The sequence below is a fragment of the Kogia breviceps genome, chromosome 2, assembly GCF_026419965.1.
Source record: "Kogia breviceps isolate mKogBre1 chromosome 2, mKogBre1 haplotype 1, whole genome shotgun sequence".
Classification (NCBI taxonomy): domain Eukaryota; kingdom Metazoa; phylum Chordata; class Mammalia; order Artiodactyla; family Physeteridae; genus Kogia; species Kogia breviceps.
Window position 1 is genome coordinate 146,954,902 of NC_081311.1, and position 26,367 is coordinate 146,981,268.

General features: G+C 39.6%; 1 protein-coding gene and 1 long non-coding RNA gene across 26 annotated transcripts in view; one reads left to right on the plus strand and one right to left on the minus strand.

Annotated features, from left to right (window-relative positions):
* OSBPL6 (oxysterol binding protein like 6) overlaps positions 1-26,367 on the plus strand; it is a 206,506-nt gene that overhangs the window by 31,557 nt on the left and 148,582 nt on the right. The window lies entirely within an intron of this gene.
* On the minus strand, positions 217-24,940 carry LOC136793607 (uncharacterized). Its single transcript, XR_010839149.1, has 3 exons — positions 24,630-24,940; positions 8,253-8,373; positions 217-3,208 (listed from the first exon to the last, which is right to left on the minus strand). It is a non-coding gene; the product is annotated as an uncharacterized lncRNA (long non-coding RNA).

The following is a 26,367-nucleotide window of genomic DNA, read 5'->3' on the forward strand; positions in this document are numbered from 1 at the left end:
TACAAAATACCTTCAGAGCAATACCTAGATTGAATTGAATAACTGGAAACTGTAGCCTGTAACCATCTTGACACATAAAGTTGACCAGCAAAGAAAACTTTGATGCAAAACACCAGTTTAAAAGCATAATTAACTTAAAAAAAAAAAAAACCACCAAACTTGACACTTCTGGGATGGAGAATGGTAATTAAATATTTATTCAGTGGGCTTCTCATTTGCTATGGAAATAATGCCTATTTTAAAGAGATTTTTACCTATTCTGCTGAAGTATTCCAAATAACCTCATTACTCTACTATCCAGAAAAGTTTGTTATTACCTCAAGTGTGAATCAATAATAAAATTCTAGGAAAATTGGCTCTTTTGTGTTAGTGCTTCTAACAAGTGGACAACTGTGTCTTCTCAGGTGACTTTTTATTTATTAACACAGCCAACATTTACTGAGCACAGAGCTGGGCAGTGGAGATACAAGAAGAGGCAGAATACCACCCTATATTTTGAAGCCTTGTTGTGGATTTAAGTAGACAAATAGGTAATCAAATAATTGCAGGCCGGGAGTTCAGTGGGGTTGCAGTATGGAATGCTATGTAGATGTGGTTTGGTGCCCGAGTGTGAAGTGCCCTGAGCGCCAATCTTGGGGATCCACCTTTATTTGGCTGGATCCTCTCTATTGAGGAGGGGCACGTTCATATTATTCAAGAAGAGGAATCTGGTGTGGAAGTGAGGGAAGGAGAGAATGTTAAGGGCAGGAGTCTAAACTAGAAGCTAGATTCTAGCACTAGCAGTGTTTATCAGCTGAGTGAGGGAGAGAGAATATTTGAAGGTGACGTTGAGGTTTATTGCTCTAAAGATGGGGGCTATGACAAGATGAGTAACGGGGGTGGATGGTACCAGAGGAGGAATGGATATTTAGTGCTGAGGCAGGTAAAAAGATGAAAGGTAACACCTGCCACTGACTGAGCTTCTGTACTAGGTCTGGTGAGTTACACCCATTATCTCGTGTCAGTTGAGATGCCAGTGTGACTTCTAGCCTGTATGAGATCACCTAAGGAGCATCCTGAACCAAGGAAGATGTTTGAACAAGATGCTTGGTGTCTAAGATTCTTTTTTAGGTCTTCTGTCTTTTTATAGAGGATAATATAGGTACTCCATTTTGAAAGTTACTTGACAGTGGATTCTAAGAGGTCTGTTTATAATTAAAGATGAATGTCAGCTAGTAGATATTGGAAAAGAAAAAAAAAGAAAGCTAACATTCATGAATGATTTCTGTGTTGTCTTACAACTCCCAAATCAAATTGAGAAAACAGAGTTTTTTTGGCACTGAACATGCCTCTGGGTATGTGAAATTGTATTCACTAAATCTGCTTTCCAAAAAGGCAAGTGCAAGGGGCTGTCACGGATCAAATCTGGAAAAATTGGAGCATTAAAATAAATAATGTGGTAATATATTATAAACCATGAACTGAAATAAGATTTAATGAATCTATATTGATCAGTAAATGAATGGGAATGGGGGAGGGTAAGCTCTTACTTACAGGAGAATGCCAACCAATAAATGTAGATGGGTAGAAAACAGGAAAATCATCATTTGGCAAACATCACAGTGATGATTGATGAAGGCAGGAATTGTCAATGGATGGGTCGAGGTTTGATGAAGAACAGATATTGGCATAGTCTCACAGTATTTTCCCCAAAACACTCATTAATTACAAAGAAGGAAATGGTGACTTTATGGTGAAGACTGGCCAGCATGAAGTTGTCCAGGTGATCAAGGTTAACACCGTCAGTGATGGGGTGATCCGACATCCTGTGCCTCCTGATGTGATGCACTGAAAAGGGCACAGCATCATTTCAGTGGTCTTCTTGCAAGGAGGAATATGTGGCCTGAATCCATAGTCACATTGAATCCTCACAGTGTTTTGGAGCAGGTGTTTTTAATCTCCATATTACAGAGTAGGAAATTGAAGCACAGAAGTTGAACAATTTACCCAAAATCAAAAATGGTAAGTGGCAAAGCCAAGTTTCAAAATCCAAGGTGAATTTCTAAACTTGTGGTGTTTCAATCCTACTATAAAGCCCATGGGTGTTAGTTCCATAACAATTGGATTCTACAGATAGTGCCTTAGGGTACAAGGGTGACATTTAGATGAGTATCAATAGGGAGCCACAGATAATGATTCTTGTATTGCTTATTACACTAGTAGTGGGGGGAGGGAAAGCTGAGTTTTATGTCAGCATCTGAATGGCTGGTTCTTGATGAGTAATTATCTGTAATCAGCCCATGTTGCTGCTGAAAGCCATCCCATCGGTCACCTTTCCGGCAAGATTCTCCGTTTGGAGTGGAACAGGAACTAATTATGCACTATTAAATCCAAGACCCATTTCATATTCAGAGGTTCCAGTGGTAAACCTCACATGTCAGGAGCAATTAGTGACCTTGTGACATGTCATCTTCAATATGCCGAACTGTAGACAATAAATCTTAGCAGGATGGATGGATTTAAATAACTACCTCTGCCATCACCCTAATGCCATCTGAGCGATGCTATTTCAAGGCAGCAAATTCAGGACATTCTCCTAACTAGTATTATGAAGATTTCAGAAATGTGGGAATATAGTTAATTCTGAAAGTTTTCAGATTTTGAGTGCCTAGGAAAGGGGACAGAGATATTGGGTGGAGGATGAAGTCAGGCGATATGGTCTACGAGCTGATCATGGGGACACTGCTCCCACGCAGCTCCAGTAGAATGACGGCCATGTGCCGATGAAATCTGGGTGTACACATAACCAAAAGCTCGGATGAACAGGCTTGGCCAAGACTTGGCCAAGAAACGAAGTTCTCTTGTGCTAATTGACTGTCTTGGATTAATGGGAAGTATTTAAGTTGAAAAATGAGCAAACTTCTAACTGGAATTTGATACCTTTGTTTATAAAATATATTTCATATTCTTATTCTATTTTACAGAGAAAAATGAAGAAATTAAAACATATTTTTTTAGAAGTAAAATGTGATGTTGCAGAAGCATCATCAGTTGAGTTGTATACACAGCCTTACTGTCACTTGTGGTTCTGCTTCTTTTGCTGACATTAGGATTATCTCCTGAAGTGGGATTTTCCTGTTGATTTTGGATTTTTGCATGCTGCCGAGACACTCCACGGGAAAATGCAGTTACAGGAAGTTGCTAGTGTGTGGCTGAGCGGTGAAAGCATCTGAAAAAAAAAAATTGCTCTTGTGGGATAACTGGACTGTATCCATTAAGCCAGGTTCTACCCCAGAATGCTGGCTCTGTTATGGGCTTAGGTCAGCGGTAATTGACTCTTCAGCCCACGGAGGCAGCTCAAGGAATCCCTGTGGTAAAGAACCTCTTTGTCTCCGCTCCATTCTGGGGCTTGGCTATTTCAACTAGACTATTCACATTGACTGTAAATTCTAACCACCACAAAACAAGCCTCTGGAAGTCCCGATTATGCACAGCTGAGAGAATGCCACTTAGCAAATGCCTAAGAAAACAAGAGAGAAAAGAAAAAGAAAAAAGAAACATAAACCTGAATAAAAATAAAAATAAAGAATTTGAGGGGCATCGGTTCAATTTGGGTGGGCATGGAGTATTGTCAGCTATCTTAGTGCGGGGTAGAAGCATCACTAGGGAATACCTAATAAGCACACAGTACTATTTGAAGGAGTGCATTGTAAACTGAATACATAGCCTGTTAATAAATGAGTCTGTCATTATTGAGTGAAACTGAAGGATTCACCCTGCAAAGGGTAGATGAAGCTATGAGCGTGCTTTCTTGGGAATGTAAATTCTAAGATTGTTTAGTCCTAAACCTGTTTGTTGGGGGTGTGTGTGTATGTGTGTGTGTTATAAAATTTTCATTCTCCTTTTCCAAGTAATAAACTTCTAAATAGCCCTGTAATGACATCATTAACTGATCTTCAGTTTAAGGATAAAAGTTAATACTGTCCATCAGTCAAGTACAGTGTATTCTTACAGAGACGTGGGTTGAGTTTGCAAAGGTGTGGCTTTGATTAGTGAGTGATTCTCATAGGATGATTGATTCAGTCAGCCAGCCATGTTTTGGGGGGTGGAAGGGAGCTGGTCTCACAATTGATGATGCATGAAGTAGCAAACTTGAGACACTTTTACCTGGCGGAACAGGTGAAAATGAATGGTTTTGCTTTCCTGAGCCCAGATCTATACTGTCAAGTGACCCCTCATAGGCACAGCATTTAAATTGTCCCCACTAGAGGAAACCACCACGGGGTCCTTGGATGAAAAATCCTCTGTTAGATCCCACTCGCAGATCCCACGTTCTCTGTTACAATGTTGGCTTTTTTCTGTTTTTCTATGGTGTGCATTGGGATTGGAGGGGAAGGAAGGAAGACATTTGCTAAGGAAGTCACCCTTATGGAGCCTGTAACCAGTGATGATTTGTACCATGTTCACTTCTAACCCCACGAAGTTCTGATTCTGTGGTTATGTCAGGGAGCAACCCTAGGCTGCAGCTTTCCCGGGTACCATCTTGGCTTCTAGGAATTGATGCTGGTGATGTCATTTTAGCTTCTTGTCCATCCATCTACCTAAAATCCATAGATGTTTAAGGACCTTCTATATTCTAATTCGTAGAGACTCACATATTACAAAGAGATTTAATAATGCTGGCCTAAAGCAAATTTGCTGAAAAAAATAAAACAATCTTGGTATGCATGAAAGGCAGTTACAATTTCTTTTTAACATTTCAAACTAAATGTTATGAGAAGTAGTATTTTTCATGCCAGAAAAAAAAATTAAGATAGAACCTCCCCCAGGAAATAAAAATCACTCATAATCCCACTCTCCAGATTTGGTATTAAATACCCAGATAACATTTGGTGTTAAATACTCATATTTTCTTCCCTAGGATTTATTTTCCTATATATCATTTACTTATTTTCTACAAAAATGGACACATGCTACTTTATAAACCTCTCCCTTTCCTTACCACTTGCTGCATCCAGAGAAAGTATTTGAACTACTGTTCCATATTGGTGACTGTATTTACATCATCACTTAGAATGGCTGTGAAGCCTGTGCTGGTTGTCTCCTATTTTTTACTATAATAAGCAATACTGCGATCAACATCTTTGTACACATGATTGGGCACTTGCCTGATTATATACTTAAGATAAACTCTTAAATATAGAATTTATTAGATCAAAGCAGAGCCTATGTTGAAGGCTTAGGAGACTTGTTACTAGAGTGCTTTCCCAAAAGTTTATTCTGATTCCTTATTAATCTGTTACGTGAAAAGTGGTTTCTTGTTGTTTTAAATTGCATCTTTGTTTTTCAGGCTGAGCATTTCTCTGTATTGTATTGGCCATTTGAATTTTGTGGTCAATTGGCTAGTTCGCTTTTCCCATTTTTCTATAGGAATATTCCTGTCTTGGCTACTGTTTTGTGAGAGCACTTCATGTATTACGGACATGGATTTCTTCTCTGCATTGTAGGTATTCTCCCTGCTAAACTGGAATTTTGATTGAGATTTAGTCAAATGTAACATTAATTTGGTGGGTATGAGCATGTTTTTCAACGTTGAGTCTTGCTATTTGAGAATAATGTTTTAAACACTTCTGATCTAAGGGAATTATGAAAGGTAAAAGGGTACAGAGTGACTTTTTCCAGGCCCTTCCATTTATTGCCTTGCCTCAGGGTAGAACTCTTCCTAAATCGTTTGAGAAACTGAGTAAAGTGTTTTCACCAGCTGAGTGATTGGGTTCCATCTGGTTGGTTTTTAAAGTGTTCTTTTTCATGATTTTAGCACACTCATCTATTGTGTTCCTTCTCTAAGCTAGTATCTTTGGCTCTTTGAAATAGTCTGTTTGCCTGGGTCCTTATGGCTTTGGGAGTCTGACAGTTTTATGATTATGCAAATGTTATTGAGGTTATCTTGATGGATGCTCCCTGAGCCCTTGGCTGACTGCACAGAGACTGCGCCTTTAATTGTCACAGGGTTGGCTAGTGTGACCTTCACATCAGGCTGCGTAAAACATGCTTGCCAGGCATCCTAGGACAATTTGGAGCCGTTGCCTGGGTAACCTCACTTGCTTCTAATTGAATGCCCCAAGTCCCGGTGGGAATGCCGCATCTGAAGGGAGGAACTCTGTCCTTAGAGTAGCAGCAGAAGTACATTTGTCTGTTTTAGGACACTCTCCTAACGTTGAGGGCAGGTGAGGTTTATGCCCTGATCTGATGATGAGCTCAGGGAAGGGAGAGAATGAAGGAAAGAAAAAAGGGAATCAAGAGAACAGGGAAGAAGAGAGGCCGGCAGGAGAAGGGTGCATTGAACTCCGTGGTAGAAATCAAATAATAAATACGAGCAAATGGTTCATGCATAAGAAAACAGTATAGCCCAGAGTGATCAGAAAGGCATTGAGAATGAAGACTGAAAAGTTATGCTTAGGAAGAAAATCCATGTTCAATAAATGAATAACTGGGGAGGCAAAAAGAATAGTAGAGGGACTTTCCTGGTGGCGCAGTGGTTAAGAATCCGCCTGCCAATGCAGGGGACATGGGTTTGAGCCCCGGTCCGGGAAGATCCCACATGCCGTGGAGCAACTAAGCCCGCGTGCCACAACTACTGGGCCTGTGTGCCGTAACTACTGAAGCCTGCTCACCTAGAGCCTGTGCTCCGCAACAAGGGAAGCCACCACAATGAGAAGCCCGCATGCAGCAACAAAGAGTAGCCGCCACTTGCTGCAACTTGAGAAAGCCTGTGTGCAGCAATGAAGACCCAATGCAGCCAAAAAAAATTTTTTTTTTTTAATTAAAAAACGAATAGTGGAGGGCTTCCCTGGTGGCGCAGTGGTTGAGCGTCCGCCTGTCGATGCAGGGGACACGGGTTCGTGCCCCGGTCCAGGAGGATCCCACATACCGTGGAGCAGCTGGGCCCGGGAGCCATGGCCGCTGAGCCTGCGCGTCCGTAGCCTGTGCTCCTCAAAGGGAGAGGCCACACAGTGAGGCCTGCGTACTGCAAAAAAAAAAAAAAAAAAAGAATAGTGGAGACTTCTGAGAAGTATACAATAAAAATATTTTTTTCACTGAAACAGACTTGTATATATGATGTGTTTGATCAACCCTGCTTTAAGGAACTAATATTGTTTTCTTTCTAGTACTCTCCATTGTAGCCTGAATAAATCATGAATGGTTTTTCTGGAATCAGAATGACGCCACTCAAAATCATAGGACACACTTTTACTTGTTACTTTCATGAATCAAAACCATTATAGATTTAAAACTAGTGTAGTTAGTCCTTTTTTTAAAAAAAAAAAATCTATAGTATTCCAGGATGGTTATTATTGACAGGAAGCAGTGTTTTAGGGGCTCAAATAAGCGGAATGCAGGCTCAGGTAGAAAGGCATTGTGTGGTCCTGGGCAGAAAGCCTAGCTGGGGATACCAGTGAGCTGACCATTCTCTACTCTCAGAACCCTCAGTCAGGTGCTTAATTCGTCCTATTAAAAAGAAGTCTGTGACTCCTCCTGAAATACCCGGAACTGAACGCGGGCCTCTCACTGCTGTGGTCTCTCCCGTTGCGGAGCACAGGCTCGGGACGCGCAGGCTCAGCGGCCATGGCTCACGGGCCCAGCCGCTCCGCGGCATGTGGGATCCTCCCCGGACCGGGGCACGAACCCGCGTCCCCTGCATCGGCAGGCGGACTCTCAACCACTGTGCCACCAGGGAAGCCCAGAACTGCTCTTAAGAGCCCCCCTTTTGCAGATCTCAAACCAGGTGCAAGAGAGATGCAAATTTTACTCCAGTTGAAGCTGGCACATTTAGCACTTGATAAAATGTGCTGTCCAAGGTAGTCCTTCAGTCAGTGTTGGACAGTGACAGTGTTGTCCAGATTTCAGGCCCTTGGAAAACTCAAGCTTTGCTCAGGTATTTTTCTAGAGATTGGATTTTGTAGTTGCAGGTAATCATGGTTTCAGTCAGAGAACTGGTGGGTAAGGAATGGCATATTCTAAAGGTTTAACTGAGGAGCATTTAGTGAAGGAATGATTGAAAGAGGAGAGGACAGGATCCAGAGAACCCCCAAGTACCCTGGAGCTAGCAACTGTGGAAACCGTGACTGTCTCTAGGTCAGAAGGAACAAGGAAGGAAGGAAGCAGTGTTCCTGGGACCGAGTGAGTGAAAGCTCTGGCCATGGAGCTGTAAGTGTAGAAACAGCTATAGCCAGGACAGAAACAGGCAGGGAGATGGGGATGAGTGTAAATACCTTGACTCTCCTCTCCTCTCCTCTCTTCTCTGATCTCCTGCTGGTGTCTTCTGTTAGCCACATCCATCTGAAAGCTAGAGGTAAGGGATCTTGGGTGATGCAGTCTATAGAGGTCAGCTTCCTGGAGCACAGAGAAGGGCAAGAGAAGGTTGGATAATGGTTCTGGAAGTGGGTGGTAAATGGAGAAGAACTAGTATGGTGTGCAACTTTCCTCTGTTCTCTAAGGATCTCTTTTACCCTTTGAGAGCATAAGCATTTAGAAGAGAAGTTATTTATAAAAGAATGCCATTTGTAGGAGCTGGCAGTAGCACAGGAACACCAATCAGTCTTATGATTTTCCCAGTTGACTACTCCCTTGTTTGTGCTACAGTGAGTCTAGTGCATATTCTACAATTGCTGTTATTTCTTCAGGAGTGTCTCTCCCCCTCTAAACTTCAGGTCCTTTGGATTATGAACTTCCTTTCATTTGTCTTGGTCTCCCCAGCATCTAGCCAGGTGTCTGGCATGTAGTAGGGAATTATGTCTTGAGTAAATGATGGAATGACTGCTCCTAGCCTCTTTCAAGGTAAATTTGACTTCTATAGTTGCTTTTCATAGTTAAACAGTTAATCCTCTTTCTCCAGTGCTGGGTCTTCTGCACTATTCTTTTTCAGTCAAAAGTAGGGAGAATTCGGGAATCTCAGCTCCCTACCAGCTGAAGCTCTGGCATTGTTAGTAGCTGCAGTAGAAATACTTCTGCTCTCATTGTGAACCATAAAATAACAGTTTCTTTGAGTATCTCCTGTGTGACCAACACGTTTACTGATCCTTATACTAGATATGAGACCATTACCCATAGAGCATGTATGGGGAACAATCTAAAACTCAATGAGGCTTGAGCGTGGTGGTGCCAGTCAAATGCAAAAGGTTTAAGGAGAAGACGGATCAGTGATACTCTGTTGTAGACTGAGTTAATTCTGAGTTTGACCTTAAAAATATGTGTATAAGGTTAGAGGAAGGAGAATGAGCTTGCCCTACCATATATCAAGACCTGTTATGAAGTTATAGAAATTTAATGTGATACTGGCACTAGGACAGGTAATTGACCGGTGGAATACAATAAAAAGCCCAGAAACATGCTGTATTAGTCTGTTAGGGCTGCCATACAGAACACCACAGACTGAGTGGCTTAAACATTAGAAATTTATTTTCTCACAGATGTGGAGGCTTGAAGTTCAAGATCGAGATAATGCCAGGGTTGGTTTCTGGCGAGGACTGTGTCCTTGGCTTGCAGATGACTTCCTTCATGCTGTGTCCTCTCATGGCCTTTTCTCTGTGCATATACTCCCCTGGTGTCTTTTATTCTTCTTATAAGGACACCAGACCTATTGGATTAGGGCCACACCCTTATGACCTCATTTAACTTTACCTCCTTAAAGGCTGTATGTCTAATGACAGTCACATTGGGGGTTAGTGCATCAACATATGAATTTTGAGAGAACACAGTTCAGACCATAACACATGCCTACAAACAGGTTTAGAACTTTGGTATATGTCAGATCAGTAGGAAAAGGAAGGGCTATTCAGTAAATAGAGCTGAGAATAAATGGTTATCCTTAGGAGAAAAGATGAAAACAGATCCTTACTTCATACCCTATACCAAAAAAAAATCAACTCCAGAAGGATCAAAGTCTTAACTGCCAGAAAAAAACCCACAAAACTTTAAGACTTTAAACTTGGTCATAGGAAAGGATTTCCTAAGGGTTTTTTTTTTTTTTTTTAGAATTTTAGTCTTCAAAGAAGGAGATTTCTTCAGACACACAAAATATTTACTATAAAAGAAAGATTGACAAATTGGACTATGTTAAAATAAAGAATTTAAAAAATCTAAACAAGCATTATTGAAATTATACGATGCCTGTTATTTGCTTCAATATAATTTGTTGGAACGGAGGGGAAATAGGGGTATAGATGAAACAAGACTGACCATGAATTGATCATTTTTGAAACTGGGTGATGGGTACATGGGGTTCATTACACTAGACACACAAAGGATGAAAGGATTAGTAGAATATACAAAGAAGTCCAACCAATCAAGGAGAAAGGCATGAATAGCCCACTAGAAAAATGGACAAAGGATATGAATGGGTATTTTATAGATACAGACAAGGAAGTACATATGGCCAAGAAATATACCCAATATGTTCAACATCATTCGTGATTTGGAGGGAAATACAACTCAGGGCCACTATGAGGTACCATTTTATACCCATTCAATTGGAAAAATTGAAAGGTATGTTAATATCAAGTGCTAGGGTGGAAGGGGATCTGGAGGATCTCATACCCTGCTAATATATTGGTACAGCTACCTTAGAAAATGGTTCTGGCATTACCTCATAAAGTTTACCACATTTCCAACATTTTGCTTTCAAGTATATATGTAAAAGAAATTCTTGCACATATGTACAGAAATATTTATGGTAGCATTGAACACAACATCAGAAACCTGGAAAACCCCCAATGTCTGTGAGCAAGAAAGTGGATGAATAAACTGTAGTATATTCACCCAGTGGGAGATATGCCACAGTCAAAATAAAGTATAATGAAAGAGTTGCAGCATAGATGTTTTAACAATATAAAATGAAAAAATTCTAAAAATATTACATATAGTGCTCTTTTCTCAAAATTTAAAAGCAACTAAAATCATAACCATAGTTTTTAGGAATACATGTAGATGAGATGATAATATATAGAAAGGAAAGCAGTAGAATATTGAGTGCGGGATTCAGGATGGTTGTTACCTCAAGTAGTGGGAACCAGGAGGATGAGACTGGAAGGGCTATTTGGGTAGATAAATTATTGTCACAGTTATTGTTCATGGTTGCATATTACAATATTAGATATGAAGAATGAGTGAATGAGGGCAGCATGTGTGGCCCAGAGATGTGAATGTGTTCATATCAAAGACAGTGATTAATCCAATTCTGTGCAATTGAGTTTGAATAAAACAAGAAAAAGGATTAGGATGAGTAGAAAGGGAACAGTAGCATAGTACATTTACCACCAGAAATTTGGAAATTGTATATTTTGCATAGGAGGATAACAGGGTTCAGGCTAAGTAACTATTACAGAGAGACTGCAAACAAAACTAACTGCTTATACAAGATAGAAGGTCTCTCTCTCCCACTTTCTCTCCCTCATTCACATAATAATTTAGATCATTGCCATTCAATAAAAATATAATGTGAGCCACTTATGTTACAATATTAAATTTCCTGGTAGCCACATTAAAAAAGAAAAAAGTGAAATTAATTTTAATAATATACTTTACTTAACTCAATATAATCAAATATTATTCCAGCATATAATCAATATAAAAATTATTAATGAAATATTTTATATTTTCATTTTAATAAGTCTTCAAAGTCTTATATGTATTTTATACTTATAGCACATATCAACTCAGACACTAAATTTTCATCAGAAGTACTTGATCTGAGAGTTCATAAAATATACAGTTGAAAAAGTAGTTTCACATACCCAAGATGTTCTAAACATAGTTAAAAGTTTTCCATTAACTGAATCAAGCATTGGTATTTAAGATAATTAAAATTAAATAATATTAAAGATTCAGTTCCTCAGTCTCACTAGCCATCTTTCAAGGGCTCGGTAACCACATGTGGCTAGTGGCCATCCTAATGAAAGAGCAGTTCTAGTTCATTAATTAGCAAGATGTGCTCCCCTAGCCTCTCTCACCGGATTGGCAGCCTTAATATCACTTTGGACTTGATAGAAATGCAAAGTGTAAGTCAGAAATTGGAGATGGGCCCAACACTCTGGGTTTAACAAGTCATGCAGGTGATTGTAATATACACTGAAGTTTGAAAACCACAGACACGGAGGCCATTCAGAGACCAACTCTCTATTACCTTGTTGCTCTGCAATCACTTATATTGGCTTCATCTACAGAGTAGAAGCTAGCTGATTAGGACCACTTTTACATCCTACCTGTAGGAAGGTTGGGAGCTATGGGGAGAGGAATATAGTGGGCAAAGCAATTTCCTTTTTTGTGTGCAAAGGCTGAATTGCACACATCCTTCTGATCAGATCCCACTGAGTAGAGAGAGCTGAGTGGCCATACCTATAGCTGCAAGGGAGGCTGGGCACTGTAGACTGGCTGGCTGATCCTGTACCAGCTAAAATTTGTGGAGGTGGGGTGGTGGAGGAAGTTCTGTTCCTGAAAGGAAGAAGGGGAGAATGGACACTGAGGACAATTTGCAGTCTCACCACAAAAGATGGGTGCAGTTTGATTTATTTTGCAACCTAGGGCTTAGGCTTGGTTTTAGTATTTCATTGGCATATTGGGTTCCTTGGAAAAGTCAAATAGATGAAATATGGAATCATATAATGCCTAAGGAAGTATTAAAGATGTTATGAAATATGTCTCCACTTGAAAGGTGCCAGAGAGAATTCGAGTTACTAAGATCAGCCCTGACCATCCTCCTTTGAAGTGAAGAAGGCTTTGTGTGGCACATTTGTGGAAGGCAGGACTTACCCTTAGGTATGATTGTTCAAAGCATGAGTATATAATTGTCCCAATTCCATTCTACATAGATAATTGCCATTAACACTTTGATGTGTCTACTACCTAGACTATAAATATTTTTTAATGAAATTATACTTTCTTGCTCTTTTGTAGTCTGCCTTTCCTGTCTAACTTACAGCACAAATACATTTCATGTCAATAATATAGATATGCATTGTTAAAGACTACATAGCATCCTGTAAGTTACCTGTAAGTTAATCAGTTCCTTTTGTGGCGATATTTCCATTGCTTCTACTTTGTTTTATAGTTAGCACCACAGTGAATATCTATGTACATTTCCACCCACAACAATTCATGAATGGTCCTTTGCCCACATCCTCACCATCTATAACATCCTCTTAAATCCCTGCAAATTGAATAAACATATTAATAAATTTAAACAAATAAGAGGTTAATCTTTGTTCAAATTTACATCTTTGACATCCATTTTAGGGTTTCTTGAAATTGTGTTCCCACCACCTACGACTGGATGCAGGTATTCTGGGGTTCAGAGCCATAAACTGGGTAAAACAATAGTTAACTTTTCTCACGTCACAGACAAAATAAATTACAGTATAGCTTTCCTCTATTTGAAGTTTTTCTTGCATGTTTTCCTTAAATGTTTACCATGTTTTGCTGTTTGCCTATTCTAGAACCTACCCTAAGATAACTTGATATCACATAAAGATATATATTACGTTTAAATCTACAAAATCAGTAATTTATGGTGCTTTCTCACAAGTACTTTCACTTGAAAGAGGTAAGTTTGGACACCTCTAATCCAAGAGGCATAGGGCACCATGGCTAAGGGCAGGGAAAGGCTCTGGATTCAAAGTGCTTGGATTTGAATTCTAGATTTGGCACTCCCAGCGGTATGATCTTGGAAGTTACTGAACCTATCAGAGCCTCTGTTTCCTCATATGTAAAATGGGATATAGTACCTATGTTATAAGGCTGTTGTCATGGTTAAGTATGAAGGTTAGTAGTACCCTTGCCTCAGCTCACTAACTAATTCTTAGCCACTCTTATGATTTTCTTATAGTGGAGGAAACTGAGTTACCTAGCTGGTTACTCTCAGGGTTTAAATAGCATGTTACATTTGCCTTTGTTTCTGTTGTCTTAAAATCACATGAGATATTGTTCTTTATTTCCAGAACACTGAGTTTCCATTCAGCCCAATACTTTTTTCTGGATTAACAGCTCCAAACTGGTCTTGCAAAAATAGCCCCAGCAATAGCCTTCCTTGGAACCTTTCCATTCAGTGTAGTGGTGGTAGGACCTCCTCCTGGGCCTCAGGTCTTCTTGTTTAACTGCTATGAGAAACATTTCACAGTGACTCACCACATCTGATTTTTTGTTTAACGATCAGATAATTTGAAATTACAACTGACATTGGATAACAAATCATTATATATAAAAGGTTTCCTAATGGCTTGACTAGAAACTGTCCATGGTGTGCTGCCTGGAATGTATTCGTTTTCATAATATTGGGAACTGTAAATGAATATTTTTCACATCTTACAATTCTTCAAGCACTTTCAAAACAGCTGATTGAAGAAACATGTTTAATATTCTGAGTGTAAGAATAGCAAGATTTACTTCTTCAGTCTTTAAGTTTGGAATCAGGGCCTCCCCTTTCAGAAAAAAAAAAATTGAGAAAATACTCAACAGGAATCCTTGAATCGGCTTCAGAAACAAAATATGCAGTAAAAGTGAATTTAGAAATCAGATAACAACCACTTTGTTGCTGAATTTCTAATTCCTGTTCAATGGCCTTGCTCTCCTGAAGCTTGGCCTGTTGGTTTTGCTTGGCCTTATTTTATCATGGCTGCTTCCTCTGCATAGGTCAAGGCTTCTCAGTGGGCTGCGAGCAGGACACCTTCATTTCTGGCAATTCTGTTTTCACTGTTAATCCACCCACAGTAACTGGAATTACTGTGGACATTATTATTTACTCTAGTTGGTTGTTAAAATATTTGGTGTCAAGTTAAAAACCTTATCAGAAACCAGAGCCCTTAATTTCTCTGACATTTTCAGAGCAGACCTCGGGGGGATCCCTCATCCTCTGGGAATGTAGGGTGGTGATGATGTGGTGGGGGCAGTGACGGGATTTCAGGTGAATGTTCAGTAGTTGTAGCATGAGTTCTAACATCATGGGGGATCTGGCCATGGACAAGCTATTTAATCTCCCTCTTTACCCATCTTTCATAACAGTACCTACCTCATGGGTTGTTGTGTGTATTAAGAAAGATGATCCACTTATGATGAGATTAGTAACACAGTATCTGGCATGTAGTAATTCCCTTATGATTACTAGTAATTAGTTAGTATTATTATTTACAATAATAGAGACACTGAATTCTAGAGACACTGAAAATACTCTTGCTGACACACTGTTTTATATATTGAGACAGTAACAGTTCTCTAGTGCCAGATTATAATATTAGATTATAATACTAATCATAAAGTCTTAAAAACTAATGTTCACTCAGTATTACATTAATAGGAGAAAATAGGTATATTTTCATAACAGTTCTTCATGTTAATTACCGTATACGTCTGAAGTCATGTAATTTACTCAGTTTCTATGGTACATGTCATAACACTACTTCAGAAAGTGAAATGTTAGGGGCTTCCCTGGTGGCGCAGTGGTTGAGAGTCCGCCTGCCAGTGCAGGGGACACGGGTTCGTGCCCCGGTCCAGGAAGATCCCACATGCTGCGGAAAGGCTGGGCCCGTGAGCCATGGCCGCTGAGCCTGCGCGTCCGGAGTCTGTGCTCCGCAACGGGAGAGGCCACAGCAGTGAGAGGCGCGCATAACGCAAAAAAAAAAAAAAAGAAAGTGAAATGTTAATATAATGACAACAGCAATAATAACTTTTGCACTTACATTTGAATTAATAAGGAGAGAATGCTTGTGCCATTCAGGTTAACATTGTTGAAGATTTCACAATTGTAAATTACAAGCTTTGCTGGACTACAGTTCTTTAAAATAAATAACATTTCAGGCTGTAATATAACCCACCAACTTTTTATCAATGTGATAGATAGCTAGACAGACAGGTAGTCATTTTTTAAAAAATTTTTGTCTTGAGATGATTATGGACTTACAGGAAGTTGCCAAAAAATGTACAGGGAGGTCCCATGTACCCTTCACTTGGTTTTCCCCAAAGGGACCGTCTTACATAACTATGGTATAAGGCAAAACCAGAAAATTGACATTGGTACAATCCACAGAGTTTATTCAGATATGCAAATGCTTTTTTCAGTTTATAGCTTGTCTTTTCATCCTCTTCATGGGGTCTTTCATAGAGCAAACATTTTTAATTTTGGTAAGGTCCAATGTATCAATTTTTCCTTTTTTTTATTACTGGATCATGTTTCTCAAAAGCTGGTCCACACAGCATCTGCTATGGAATCATCTGAAGTGCTTGTTACAAAGCCCACTTGCTTGGGTCCACCCCAAATATTCTGAATCAGATTCTCAGAGATGGGATCTGGTAGACTGTTTAATTTAAGAAGCTTCTTAAAACCTGAGAACCACTAATTCACAGTTTGGCTTTGGGTTTTTTCCTTCTTGCTCTTCCTTGTCTATGGGTTGTCCCATTCATTTCTACCCCTTGTATTATCAAATATGTGTAGATAACTTCTATGCAACCTCTGATGAGCTCCGGAATATCTGCCTTGCTGGATACTTTCTGCTACTGTACGTAGAAGGTCTTAATAAATAGATTATTGGTTAGATGTTACTTTTCTGGACCCCTATATTAAAAACCATCCTAATTATTATTTAAAAATTGTCAGAAAGCCTAGACATTGGTCCTGATGCTTGAAATTACTTAATTATATAATATTTGGGGGGAGGGGGTTTAGTTATAGAAAATATACGTAAATATACATTTAAATAGTCTTGGGATTATTTGTATCTCTTTTGGTCTAATATTTGTACCTCTTCTTCCCTTTATTGGAGTAGATAATTTGATGGAATCTGTATTTGGAGAAGAATTTACAGCACTTGGTGAATATCAGTTTTCCTGTGACTTAACAACCTAATATTTAGATGTTTTGTTGCTCTTTTTAAAATTTTAAAGTATTTTTTTATTAGCATAAAGAATTCCTTGCATGTCTTTAATAGCCCTCTGAAAAATGACAGTTTCATATCTGGTTATTTTATTTGATTTTGGAACGTAATCAGAATATTATTACAATGCCAATTTTAGAATCTCTTAATTTTATATCATTTGTTTGAACTAGACTACTTTTTTTTTTTTTTTTTTTTTGCGATACGCGGGCCTCTCACCGTTGTGGCCTCTCCCGTTGAGGAGCACAGGCTCCAGACGCGCAGGCTCAGCGGCCATGGTTCACAGGCCTAGCCACTCCGCGGCATGTGGGATCTTCCCGGACCAGGGCACGAACCCGTGTCCCCTGCATCGGCAGGCGGACTCTCAACCACTGCGCCACCAGGGAAGCCCTAGACTACTTTTTAAAATTTATTTATTTTTACAAATTAAATTCTCATTTTTGTTTTCTCCTGAGTCATTTGCTCTGTTCAATCCATGTTTCTAGCTGCTGCAGTCCCTTAGAAATTAAATTGTCCCTTTAAGATGATAGGGCATGCTGGAACAGGCCTTGTGCTAAAACATAGCAGCTAAAATTATAATGCATTAAAACTGTGTTTCTTATATCTTCACCTTGGAAGAAAATGATACATTTAGGGAATAGTACTTAATGTTGTTTGTGTCTTCAGACAGTACAATCAGAGTCCAAAAGGCAAGAAAGGAGAGCTAATTTTGTCTTGTTTGTAAAGTTGGATTCACTCATTACCACAGTAGAGAATAGCGATAGCTGTGGGTCATGATGTCCATTCTGTAATAAGGAATATTATGTGCTATTCTATCATGATACCATCTTTCTACATGTGCAACTCTCAGGAGAGTTTGATGTCAGAGAGGTTTGAGTTCCATGTGGGCTAGCTAGCCCTGGTGACACAGTCTCAACTAACTTCAGATGGCCATGTCACTGATGTGTGCTGTGGGATATACAAGATCTAGTGATAGTGTGATTGGTGTACCTAAACAGAGACATATTGATGAGTAAGTGATCTCTAAAGACTGATGCTGGTAGGAATATATTCAGGATGGTGCAGTCTAGGGTGGAGTTCCCCCCACCATTGAATGTTAGAAGTAGTCTACAGCCATGGCTTTGTCTTGGACCTCATCATAATTTGAAACAATTTATCCTCCAACATTTGAGACCCCAAAGAGTTACTATCTTTGACCTTGGCTTCCTATCATGTTTTCTCCCCTCATTCTTCCTCCTACCCAACATAGTATCTGTCCCTCCCATGGAACCCAGCCTCCTTTATGTCTTCTCAGTTCATCTGGTCTTGGCATCATTTCCATAGCTTGGACATCACGTAAGCTGACTCAGCAGGACTGCCTAGTTTTTCTTACCTCTTGTCCTTCACTGAACCACCTGGCCAATCCTGACCTTGAGAAAGCTCTGTCGTTCTCTTATCTTTGGCTCTTAGGATAAATAACTTTTTTTGTTGTAGATATTCAGGGAACTGAGTTGATTTTTTTTTTTTCCTCCTGCTGGGCCCTCATGGATACTTGGTAAACCTTTCATGTCCCTCTAATTGATTCCACTTCCACACGGGCTGTTCCAGGTGTTTTCTTCTCAAGACCCTAGTTCCATCCCCATATCTCTCAGAATTCTTGCTGCTTACTTTTCTAAGGAGATCAACGTCATCAGATATGAGTTCCCCCAACTTCCATTTTGATGAAAGTTGATAATCATCTCCAGTTCTCTGAATTTTTTGTCTTGCTTCTATTCCTCCTGTTTCAAACAACTTGAAAGGTCTTTTCCAATTCTCACCCACCTGCTTCTGCCCGTAATCATATACCGTCCCATTCTTGTGGGACCCTATTTTTGTCATTATCTCCTTCCTTTTTTGTAACTTAAATTTGGTAACTCCTCACCATACGAAAATGTTTGTATCTTTCTTGTTCTTTAGAATAGGATTTCTGAACTATCGACATATTTATACTTGGGCAGTATCGACCTTGCGTCATAGGGTCTGTGCTGTGTGTTGCAAGATGTTTAACAGCAACGCTTTACTCACCAGATGCCGGTAGCACTCTGAAGTTGTGACAACCGACAATGATTCCAGATGTTGCCAAATGCCCCTTGAGGGACAAAATTGCCCCCAGCTGAGAACCACTACCTTAGAAAGTCTTCCTCCAACCATACCATTCCATCCATTACCATTCTCCTTTTCTTTTAATTTCCATTATCACCAAGTTGCTCTTGTGGCCTACTCACACTTCTTATCTCCCTTTCCTCACCATTCAGTCAGTCGTGAATCAGGCTTCGGACACCACCCATTATGGAAAATATTCTCAGAGGACCAAAGTGCCCTTCTGGCAGCCAGATCCAGTGAGTGGCCTTTTCTCATTTCCTTAATTTTTTGCCACTTTTGACACTGCAGCCTCATTTTTATGGTATCTATCTTATGTATTCTTTTGTGTCTACTCCTATCTCCCTGTTTCCTTTAGATCTCCTTTCTCCTATACTTTGTAAATATGGGGACTGTCCTCTGTGTCGCCCTCAGCTGTGTTCTTTTTCACAGTTCTCATCCCTTCTCGTGTCTCTTCTGGTCATTGCTGTGTAGATGACTTCTAAATATAGATTCCATCTCAGCTGAACTCTAGGCTTATGTGTCCTTTTGCCTTTGGCTGTCTCTACTTGATCTTCTATATGACACATGAAACACAATATGTTTTTACATATTTAAAACCAAACTCCTTCCCTTCCCTTCTTTCATTGATTCCTGTTAATGGGCTCACAGTCCTTTATTTCAATGGTCCCCAAACATTTTTAGTTGTATACCACAACAGTAAAAAGTTTTGTGCATGTTATATCCAAAACATGATATTATTAATAAATATCATGTATATGGTAGTATTGTTATAAAACATAGGAAATAGACATTTTACAAAGATTAAGGAAAAGGAAATTAATACTTAAAATTTTAACAGTAAAATTTTTGTTCTCTCTAAAATATTATCAATAATTTAATATGCTTCATTTTTTAAAATCTGGATTTAATACCCTGTTATACAGAAATTTGAGTACAGTTTATTTTGATTCTTGATTTTAGTGTTTTTGTTGAAAAAGGTACCCTACAAATACATGTGAATTCCAATAGAAGAAGTATATTTTTAGCTATGCTTGTGAAATTGTGATTCTTAAGTAGAATGGGTGTCAGGGGCTGGGGAGGAGGGAATGGGGGTTACTATTTAAGAGGTACAGAGTTTCAGTTTTGCAACATGTAAAGAGCCTAGAGGTAGATGGGTGCACAACAGTGTAAATGTCCTGAATGCCACTGTACACTTAAAAATAGTTTAGATGGTAAATTTTATTTTATGTGTATTTTACCACAATTAAAAACAATAATTTAAAAAGTGCTCAACTGAGAACCAGTCATATAATAATCACTTAATAAAAGTTAATGTTAATAATTGCTATTATTATTTCTGTACCACTGTCCTTGCTTATTGTTTCCACAGGCCCATTCATACTTCTCAGTGTCCTAATTTTGATTCAATAATTGATCACCTTGCCCATTGGTTCAATAATTAATCACATAGTTCCTTATAATACATAGTAGGCACTTAAGAAACAATTATTGAATAAATGATGTGATAACAATGGATTACAATCACTTCTTGCTTTTTAAAAATTTTTTTATTTGAGGGACTTAGTTCTATGACCATGGGCATGGCTTATGATTAAATGTTTATTTTGATCTGATACCTTAAATGTACTAATGGCATTCTGCACGGATACATACTCATGGCAGAAGTTTATATTTAAGGCAGTTAAGCACATATAGCACAGATAGACTTTTTTACTCCAGAAATTATGTTGCTTCATATTGTGTATTGGTCATTTAAAAAGTTTTATTATGTGACTTTAAAAAAGATGTCTTATAAAGTTATGCCAAATTAACATGATTGCCTTGGACAAGAGTGGCTTTAAGATGATTTTAACGTATTTTGTGAAAGAGTGAGAAGCTATGTTTTTAAGTAGGTTAGGTATGGAAATTGTGCAGTCAGAAGAAGAAAAGGGAACACTTCAGTCTTAATCTTTCACAGCTAAAACTCTGCGTTTTACTTGCCTGCTTAACCAGTATTTGAGTCTTCCTATCGCATTTGACAAAGTACTTGCCTTTTCTTTCTTTCCTCACTGGCTACCGGTAACCGTTTTGAGCAGTTGTCTACCTCAGCAGCCACATTCCAGTAAAATGTAATCACAGTTCCCACATCTCTCTTGGCTTCACTGTCTCCTCCTCCTCTTTCCTCCCTTTCCGTGAATCAGCAGATGTGGATGACGTCATCTTTTCGTTTGGCAGTCGGGCCGGTGTTAAACATCGCCGTGCCTGAAGTCAAGTGTGGCAAGCCTGCTTCAGCAGTTTTCGCTCTTATTTAAATTGGTGGAAATTTTGAATAAACAAAGAATTTGAATCATGGAAATTTGGTTAAAAAACCAAAAAGCAACCCAGGGATCAGATATGGGCTAGGAGTTCCTATAATCTGAAACCATGAATCAGTGATGGATGCAATCATTGATTTCATACCATCCTGTGGTGCTTTTCAAAATGCTACTAGCTGGCCAGAATGGGAGTAGGATATTAATGCCTTAAGTTTTTATCAAAGAAATGTTAGATGAGCTCACTTAATCATCTAAGCCCTGTCTTAAACATTAAAAAACTATCATTTTAAGGTTTTTTTTTACAATACAGCTGTGAAACAATATATAAATATATATACACATAAAACCTTCAAAAATGTCCTTGTATTTTCAGATATAAAATTTATTTATAAAATATTATTTAAATTATATTTCATATATTTTATAATATATTTATATAAGTATATAATTTATAAGCTATATAAAATTGATAACCTATATAAAAATTTATAAAATCTATAACCCCATGTAGCTGGTATATTACAAAGACTTCTTTGCTTTCTCAGGATATAAATTGCTCTACTAGAGACTGAGCACTGTTCACAGTTCTTAGAGAGGACCTGTGTTCCCCTCTCCTTGGCCTGCTCCTTGGCAGGAAATGGACTGTATCTGGAGGTGAGTGAGAGGGTGGGAATGACTCCTTCAAAGAAGACTGGACACCTTTACCTGGTTGAGCTACTGATCCAGATAATAAGAGTGACGTGGCACATGCATTACATTTCTGTTTCATTTAATCCCAGCGTTTACTTAACATTTCCACATGGAGATCTCACAGGTATCTGTAACTATTTAACATTTTGGTCAAAACCAACCTTTAGATCATCCCCTACTTACCAGCTAAGCCTGTGCCTCCTGTCTTTGTGTGAGCTATCTCCTCATTCAGTTAGTTGCTCCAGCCAGAAACCTGGGATCTCGTTTGATGCCTCTCTCGCTCACTGCTCTCCCCCCATATTGAACAATCCTGTCCAGTCACCTCCAAAATATATCCCAGATACATCCTCTTCTCTCATTTCCATTGCCACAGCTTTCTCATTTCTTGTCCTCCTCCATTCATTCTTTTAAAAATACAAGTCCCATTCTGTCTGTACCCGGTTTGAAGCCTTTCACCACCTCCCATTGCACTAGGAAACAAAAACAACAAAGCAAATCCAAATCCTTTATTTGGCGCTGGATTATTTGGTTCTTACCTACAAGCATCACTTCATTTCACTCCTTCCTCTCCTTGCTCACTCTGCTTAAACTCCACTGGTCTCTTTTCAGGTCCATAGTATGCCTAGCTCTTTCTTGCCTCAGAACCTTTGCACATGCTGTTCCTTCTGGCTGGAGTTTCCCCTCCCACTTTGGCCTTCAGTTTTTAGCTTAAATGCTGATTCCTCTGAGAAGCTTTCTCCTACTCTCAAGTTAAATTCAGTCCCTGTTATTATTTTTTCCCGTAGTACCGTATCTTTCCTTCTAGCATTTAATATTTGTAATCATATGCTTAGCTGTTTAATTTTTTAATCTGTCTCTCCCATCAGACTATAAGTCCAGGAGAGCAAGGGCAGGTCTGTTTGGTGTAGCACCATATCCCCAATTCCTAGCACTGTCTGGCACATAATAGAGGCATAATATACTGCATGAGTGAACAAATGAATGTCTTTTATAAAAAGAGAATAATAATAATATCACATTCCTAACATTTCCCCCATAGTGCTAAAGGTAGTAGGTAGATGGCTGTCTTGAACTGAAGGTATTGAATAGCTGGTGCTACTACTCTCTGTGCTTTTAGAGTTTCATGTGATCCTGAATATCCTGGTGTTTCTATTCAGAGGGAGACTACCGCTTATGCTTATTTCATGGTTCCTGACGCTTGGTTAACGATTTAATTTTAAATCACTACTGAGATTTGTCTCGAATGGAAAAAAAGAATTGTATCTAGGTTGTTTAAAATGTATGAGCTTTACTGTACTGAGTAGAACAGCAAAAATAATTTGCTGCTTTGGTCGTGAAAAAAATGTATCTTCTCCACGTGTGTTATTTTTTCCCCCTACAAAGTGCCAAGTAACAGATCCAGTATTATCTCTGTAATAAGAAGATTTTGATTGACTAGTAGGTAAGGCTCTAGCAGCCATAATTAAAACGTACTTTTCCAGAGTATGCTTTGTTTCAGGGGTAACGGGGATGCAAATATGAAATGACATGATGAATTTGACTGCAGCAACTTCTTACTTGGTGATTCGGCAGTGTGTCTTCCACTTCCAGTGGGTTTCTACCGCAGGAGGGCTGTGTGGGGAGTGCCTTTCTCCTTGATCAGCTGGGATGTGGTGGTTGATTTTTCTCTAGATGCCTTTTCTAGATCCAGTGGCTGGGTGTGCTTGGAATATGATTGCTTACCGTTTTCTTCTTAATTTAAAAAAGTCACTGACTGTAATATATGGAAACGTTTTCATAATTGCACTTCTGCTGATTTGAAAATGCTGTTACAAAGCATTTTCTGTTGTTTGCTAGAAGTCTTACTAAAAACTCAGGTTGGGAACCAGGTTTAAGTATGGTGCTGTCCCTGGGTACTGGTGTGGGACATAGAAAACAATGCAGCCTCACGCGTTCATGAAGAGGAGGCTGGTTCTTAGTCCAAGTCAGTGCGTGGTAAACACCTGGGTACAAAATACTCTGTTAGACCCTGTGTGGAATGCACACAGGTTGAACTGATCCTCCTCTAGTGGGAAACAAGTGTACGTGGGATAACTAGAGCCAATGATTTATGCACAGGGTGGGAGCGTGTGTGACTGTTATTGTTCTACCTAATTTACTGATGACAAAACTGAGCTTCGGATGACTTATGACGTGTTCACAGGTATATAAGTGGCAAGTGGCAGAACTGGCACACAAAGCTGTGTCTTAGACTCTAAGTGCCCAGCCGAAAACTCCATAGTACATGCTATAGGAATTCAAAGAAGGGGAGGATGTTCACGTGCCATTGGGGTGCTGGCTTGGGGCACCCTACACAGCCCCTGCACTCCTTGCTCTCACACTTTTGGAAGAGACCCTGAAAGCTGACCTCTTAGCCTCCAACCAGATGCTGGCCCCTTCCTCTCTCGCTCCATCAGTTCTATCCTCTTTTTGGTGTTTCTGCCGTTCTGACCTTACCACTGGTTCTCTCCTGTCTCTCTGCTCCCAGTTTTCCCTTTGATCCAACTTCCCTTTCATGTCACCATCCTCTGTCTCCCTTCTTCCCTTCACCATGAGAGCATTTCCTGAATCTCCTGTATGAATGCGATTCACCCCTCAACCTGAAACGTACTTATCAGTAAGATCCCCAGTGGTGTCTGAGTTCCCGTCTTGGTCCTTCCTCTCCTTGGTCTCCATGCAACCTGCCTCTGTGGACCAACCATCATTTCTTCAATGTCTCCTCTTGCGGGTCGGATTCTGGGCACCTTCTCTTTTGGCTTCATTCCTGCCGCTTCTCTGTCTTCCAGTGCTCTACCTCCACTCTACCCCTTAAGAACTGACACCTCTAGAGTTCCATGGTCTTCTGAGGCATGAGAACTGAATTATCCATGGCCATCTTTTCATGTCCAGTGGCTACCTTGTCACCAAAAGATGACCACCAGTTCCTGTGCTCTCCTGAGGTTCTGATCTCTACATATCATATCACACTGTGCCCAAAATGGAACAGAAGTTCTTTCTATCTATTATGGAATCATTCTCCAGTTTCCCAAAATAGAAGCCCTGGTGTCATCTTCATATGAGGTCATCAGGAAACCTTGATGCTTTTCTCTTAGAATTATTTATGTTGGCCTCCTAATTAGCCTCCCTTTCAGTCTCACCCCACTCCAGAAAGTCTTCCATTCCGCTTCTACAGTTACCTTCCTCTCAATTTAGTCTCATTATATCACTCTCCTGATGAAAGGTCCCTGACTCCCATTTGTCTTCCCGAGAGGGAAAGAGCCAATTCCATTCACAGTGACTAGCAACTGGGCCCTGAATGCAGTAAACACTCAAAAATATTTGTTGAGTGAATAAATCTGGTTCCAATCTCACATGTCAACTTTATCTCCCTGTGACCTGCCCCCATGCTGTTATGTACCCGACTTCTCACCATTTCCCAAACATCTCCAGTTCTTAACTGTTTCCTGCTTTTGTTGGTTTTATACTTCTATGTCCCTTATTAAATTTCAACTCAAGTCTGTTTTCTCTTGGGCACCTTATAAATTATTTTTCAGTTCTGAAGAAAGCATCCTTTTGTCTTTTTCTTCATTTTCTTTGCAGCTTTCATTGCATCTCTTCCTTTTTTGTTCTTGTCTATTTCTGTTGTTAATTTTTGTATTTCTGATTCTAGGTGATTAAAAAAACATTCTCCAAGGGCTTGTGTGAGGATATTTAATTCAGTTTGGAATGTGGTGTTAACGGTTTTCTTCTGCTTCATGGTTTTTGGTGGGGAGAATTTTCAGCAGCTGTTTGATTTTATGCTGAAAGGTTTCTATCGCTAGGCATTTCAGGGGTGTGTTTCCTGGTTCAGGAGCTCTCATTTCTGTCAGAGGGGCAGTTTCTTTAAGGGATGATGATGGTGGTGGTGGTGATGGACCGTGAGGGTCTGAGGTGTTGCAGTATCCTTAATTTCTCCTTCTAAGGTCCTTCACTGTGATGGCACTACTCCTTCCTTTATTCCTTTCTCATTCAGAAGCAGTACTTCTCTGAGGCCTGGGTCTCTCTCACCTTCAAGCCCTTTCTCGACATGTAGCTGGTACTGAGAACTACCAGCTCTCAGGCCTGTGTGTGGTATGTGAGCTCTTGGTGCAGGAGCTTCTTTCCCCCTTTGCGGGTGATTTTGTTTGTACTTCATCTCCGTGCCCGTTCTCCTTTTCACAGAGCTTCCCCACTCTTCACGCTCACTGGTTTCCAGCAGCACCAAAGCAGTAGCAGGAGCTGCATTGGAAACTGGTGTTTATTTCTCCACTCACAGGTAGTTTGACGTTTTTGGTATTTTCTGTCCCTAATAATGCTGAATGGCTTGGGTCTCGTGATCATATTTGCCCTCT